Raw genomic sequence first — 5,323 nt, 5'->3', positions numbered from 1 at the left:
TTCCCTGTTAGGCCTGTGAACCGTGCCCTTGCACCCCAGCGCATCTGGTTCAGCATTGACTCCATATTTGCCCAGCTCAGGGGTCTGTCTCATTCCCATCTTTGTGCAGGAGCTGTTTCTCTAATACAGATCCTTCCAGATTTGCATTGCTACCATCCCTCAGACTAAGAGCATAACCCCTGTTCAGAGGCTCCTGTGGCCCCTAGCCATCCCCACCTGGAGAAAGAAGTAAGCCAGAGCAACCTCTTGAGACAGTTCAAAGACTAAGAAAACTATGCCATTTAACTCCCCTGGACAGAGTTTTAAATACAGTGGCCCCTGGAGAATGTCAAATTCTCATTGGGCCAAAAGTGGAGAAATGATCCTGCCCACCCTACATGCATCATGCACGTGGCACATTTGAATGTGTTGAGATTCACAGTAACTTGACAGAGACCTGAGAGTTGAATGGCCCAGCAGGATGCATCCTGGTGGTCCTGGCACACGTGCCTGTCATTCCCACTGACACCACAAGGCTACTGCAACTTTTCTGAAAGATGAGCATATTCTTGTTCTGCTTTTTAAATCTTTTAATGGCTTTCGACTTTCTTTTCAACACACAATAACAAAAACCTCACTAGCAACAAAATGTAATAATTTCAATGGCTTGAAATTATTGAAACCTGCATGCCCAGTCCTGTGCTAAGAACTTTATTTATGCGGCCTTGGCTAATGTTATATGATATACATTAAGCAAGGTGGTATTTTCACTCCACTTTACAGAGGAGGGAACTGAGACCTGGGGACATAGGCACACGGCCAATAAGTGGTGGAGGCAAGATACAAACCCAATTCCTTCTCCATAACTGATTTTTCTGGATTGCCTGTTGTCGTCAGCATCTCCTTGTCCCTACTGCATTGTCCTCTGCTTCTGGAGTCCCAGTATCACTGCTCCCCATCCCTTGGGTCCAGGCTAGGTCAGTCTGTGAGCACAGACGCAGGGATCTGGACTTCAGAAGTGGAGAAATAGTATGTTTCTTTGTCCTGCGGGGTGCAGTCACTGGCCTCTGGGTGCTGCAGGGGGGTGGCATCTGTGGATAGGCAGCTCTCAAGTATCCAGGCGTCCTCCTGGCAACATGTGCTTTGGCACTACAGGCCCTGTTGTCACTGGTAATGACTTCCCTTTGATTTCTGTTCTGGAAGTCCTGAGGAAGTCTTCCTGACCACCACTCCCCAGTCTCTCCCATGAGGGAAAAAGCCCCCAGTTGCCCATGTTCAATCTCTCTATACTCAGATGACCTAGCACGGTTCTGCTTCCCTACAAAACCCCGAGCAAAGCCCCTCAGTTATAGCTCACAGAGTCCGAGGCAGTACCAGCTGGAGAGACCATCCATACTCCTCCCCACACACCCTCTGCAGGAGATATCTTGCTCATACCAGTTACTCCCTGATGCCCAGCCCTTTCCACCTGCAGGCTGAGAGCTCATTTCTCCAGGAAGTTTTTCTTGACCCTAGGGTCCAGTTAGGTCTCCTCGCTTCAGGGTCGCTGCATCCTGAGCATTGAACATCCTGCTTGATGTCAAGCTCTGTGAATAAGCAATTATGTCTGTTTTGCACACCATTGTACCAGCACAGGGCCTAGATGTATATTATGCATTAATGAATCAATAAATGAAAAATGTTGAAAAGACTTTGAGATCGTGATGCCCCATATAGGGAAAGAGAATATATGCAGCTTAAAGCCCCTGAAATCTGCTAAAGAATGCATATTGGCATGGACTTTGAGCTGGGTGGGCTCCATGGGGTACAAAGGTGAGCCCACCAGGAGCCCGCATCCAGGAGGTATGAACATGTAGAGGAGTCTGGTGGTCTCTGCAGCTACATTTGTTAAAGTTTCTGGTGACTCTGCCTCCTTTGTCCCGCTAGGATCCGTATTTGTGCTTGGAGAAAGAGCAGTGCCAGGAAGGAGACCACTCCCAGATGTCAGGGCTCAGCGGATGGCTTATTTTAGTTCCAAAACTTTCAGCAAGAGCAACCAATTGATATCAGTTCCTTGAACAGTGTACTTAAAGACTGAGTTGACAGCATTAATATTTTTATGTGTTCCATCAAGGTCTTGGAAAGCAACCTTTTTTCTTTTCTTTTCTTTTCTTTTCTTTTCTTTTTTTCTTTTCTATACGTGGTGTAACGGTCCCACTTGGTCGTGGCTGTGTGTGCGGAGTTGGGTAGCTAGAGTTCCACTGGACCGCCAAGCCCTATTGAAGCCATGACCAGGTTTTAGCCTGCGAAGATCTGCAAACATGCTTTAAAACCGTACACGATTTTGTATAAATGACAGTGCAGGGCGGCGGGAAAACAAGCTTGTGCGCACCAGGCAGGCATCATCTGCGGCTGGTTGGCCCCTTTGTCCAGGGCTCTTTACCTGCTACCCCCGGCGGTGTCTCTAGGGCTGCTTCTCGGCCACCACGCAGGAAGCACAGCCGGGGGCCACGAAGCTGAAAGCTGAGAAATCACAGGAGTGGACACGAATGCGGCGACAGGCCAGGAGCCAAGAACAAGGATCAAGTGTAAGAAGCCACGGGCGGGGCGGGGCGGGGGGAGCCCCCGGCTGACGGGAACACGCTGGACCTCTGCCGCCCCCTCGCGGACCTTCCGAGGAGGCCCTGAGGCTGGGCTCCTCGCAGACCCACCGGGGAGCTCGCGACTACGGTCCTGCGGAAGCTTTCTCATTTGTCGAGTGGAGGCGACACTAGTCCTTACCTCCTAGAAGACGTTCAGGAGGCTGGAACGGCCGGGATAGAGTAACCCGGGCTGGACCGCTCCTCCACCCGCCCCTGGAGGAAGCGCTGGCGGTGGGCGCGGGGGCGGGGGCGGCGGGGGGGTGCGCGGGGTGCGCGGGGGGGCGGCAGGGGGGGCGCGGGGGGGGGCGGGGGCGGCGGGGGGGTGCGCGGGGGGCGCGGGGGGGCGGCAGGGGGGGCGCGGGGGGGGGCGGGGGCGGCGGGGGGGGGGCGCGGGGGGCGGCGGGGCGGGCGCGGGGGGGCGGCGGCTGGCCGAGATGTGAGACAGCAGCTGTGAGCGCGGGGCGCCCCCGGAAGTGCAGGGATCCCCAGACTAGGCCGTGACCCCGACCGGGCCGGGAGGGGAGTGGGGACCAGGGGCCCGGGGCAAACGCCGAAGACCTGAGCAGACGGAGCGGCGAGGAGACCCCCGCGCGAGCCCAGCGCTCCCGTCGCCAGCGCGTGCACTAAAATGGGGACGACGCACAGAGAACTAGCGTGGCCCCTGCGTAAACATCTGACCCGAAATTCGTGGAGCTCCAGAGACCTCCAGAGCAAGGGCCCCGAGTACGTAGCGGAGAAGCGGGCGGCGCGTGGGCAGAAGCCGGGCCCCGGCGGCGCGTCCTCCCTCCGCGGGACCGAACCCTCGGCGAGCCCGAGCCGGGAGGTCCTAGGTGGAGTCTTGCCTCGGGGCAGGGAGCGATGACCCCCAGGGAGACACGGCTTCAGCCGCCCCTAGGAAACGTACACCGTGACCTGAGCGGGCCAAGCCGTCTCCAGGTAGCTTAACTACATCCCAGCCACCGTTGCGTCTCATTTGGGTAATTCAGGCCCTTTTCTGATTTCCCAGCTCCCATCCTCGCCTCCGCAGAACTGTCTGGAAACCAGAATATCCCTGTCACGTCAACTCTGACATCTCTCTTTTCTTTGCTCACAGCGCTGACCGGACTCCGAACACCACATCAAACAGTGCAATGGGCGTCCTGAGCTTATTCCTAATTTTGAAGAATATGAATCTAATGTTTCTCCATTAAATATTAGATTTTTATAGGATTTTGAATATATGACTTTTGCCAAGTTGAGAAAATTTTCTCCCATTCCTAGTTTGCTGTTTTTTAATCATGAAAGTTAAACTTTGTTAGATACTTTTCTACATTAATTTAAGTTGTCATGTGATTTTCTTTAGAAGTATTTTAATGTGGGGGTGCCTGGGTGGTGCAGTTGGTTAAGCGACCAGCTCTTGGCTTCGACTCAGGTTGTTATCTCAGGGCCAAGAGATGGAGCCCCATGAACAGCACCGCACGAAACTGTCAGAAAACTAGGTATAGAAGGAACTTCCTCAATCTGATAAAGGACCTCTATAAAAAATCTACTGTAAGTAGGAGTATACTGTAGCAGGAGTGTGCTTGGGATTGTCTCTCCCTATCCCTGCCCTTCCTACTTATGCTCTCTCTCTCTCTCAAATAAATAAATAAATAATAATAAAAAGAAGTCTTTTAATGTCGTGGACATTGTTTTACCAAGAGGTTTTACGATGACTTTCTGGATGATGAACCACTCTTGTAGGTTACACTCTACTTGATCATGATATATTTTTTAAAGTATTATTTCATTCAGTTAGCTAAGATTTGAGGTTTTGCTTCTACAGTAATAGATAAAATTGGAGTACTGTTTTCTTTACATTTATTGTTTTTATATGAATTTTGAATTAAAAATTACATTAGACTTATGAAACAGACCAGAAAACTTTCTCTTTTGCTATTGATAGAATCACTTATAAAAATTAGGAATTAACTATTCCTTGAAAGTTTTGTAAAACTCACCAAAAACCCACCGGGACCTGAGGCTTTAAAGATAGGAAGTCTTTTTTTTTTTTTTTTTTTTTTTTAAGATTTTGTTTATTTATTCATGAGAGACACATTGAGAGAGAGAGAGAGAGAGAGGCAGAGACACAGGCAGAGGGAGAAGCAGGCTCCGTGCAGGGAGCCCGATGTAGGACTCGATCCCAGGACTTCAGGATCACAGCCTAGGCCGAAGGCAGGCACTAAACCGCTGAGCCATCCAGGGATCCCGAAAGTCTTTAAATACCACTTCAATTTCCTTAATGATTATTGTTTTCCATAACTTCTCTCATTTCTTTATGAACTAATTTTGGACCTTATTTCTCTAAAACTTCATTCATTGCATTTGGTTTTATAAAGTTATTAGCACAAGGAGCACCTGGGGGCTCAGTGGTTGAGTGTCTGCCTTCAGATCAGGTCATGATCTGCCTATGTCTCTGCCTCTCTCTGTGTGTCTCTCATGAGTAAATAAGTAAAATCTTTTAAAAAATAGAATAAAAAGTTATTAACAAAATTAGATATATAGTGCATGTTTCAAGGAACAAAAAGGTTTAGCCTTTTCAGGCTATGCTAAGTTCACTTGCCAACCCTTGCAGAGGCCAGTTTTCTTCACAGGTGTAAACATCATTTTCTTTGATAATGTTCATACATATTTCTAGAATTATGTACAACTTATAATATCTCCAACAGATTGTGCAGCCTATGTCCTCCTTTGAAAGTCTATAT

At 49.7% G+C, this 5,323-nt stretch overlaps 1 long non-coding RNA gene across 2 annotated transcripts; it reads left to right on the top strand.

Moving 5' to 3' along the window:
* Nucleotides 1-3,018: 3,018 nt before the first annotated feature.
* On the top strand, nucleotides 3,019-4,247 carry LOC119866508. Of its 2 annotated transcripts, none has more exons than XR_005380248.1 (2): nucleotides 3,019-3,536; nucleotides 3,694-4,247. It is a non-coding gene; the product is annotated as an uncharacterized LOC119866508 (long non-coding RNA). The 2 variants fall into 2 exon arrangements; XR_005380249.1 differs by having other exon boundaries at nucleotides 3,019-3,577.
* Nucleotides 4,248-5,323: the final 1,076 nt, after the last annotated feature.

Source organism: Canis lupus, chromosome 28 (assembly GCF_011100685.1).
Source record: "Canis lupus familiaris isolate Mischka breed German Shepherd chromosome 28, alternate assembly UU_Cfam_GSD_1.0, whole genome shotgun sequence".
Classification (NCBI taxonomy): Eukaryota; Metazoa; Chordata; class Mammalia; order Carnivora; family Canidae; genus Canis; species Canis lupus.
This window is presented reverse-complemented; position numbering and strand designations above follow the sequence as displayed.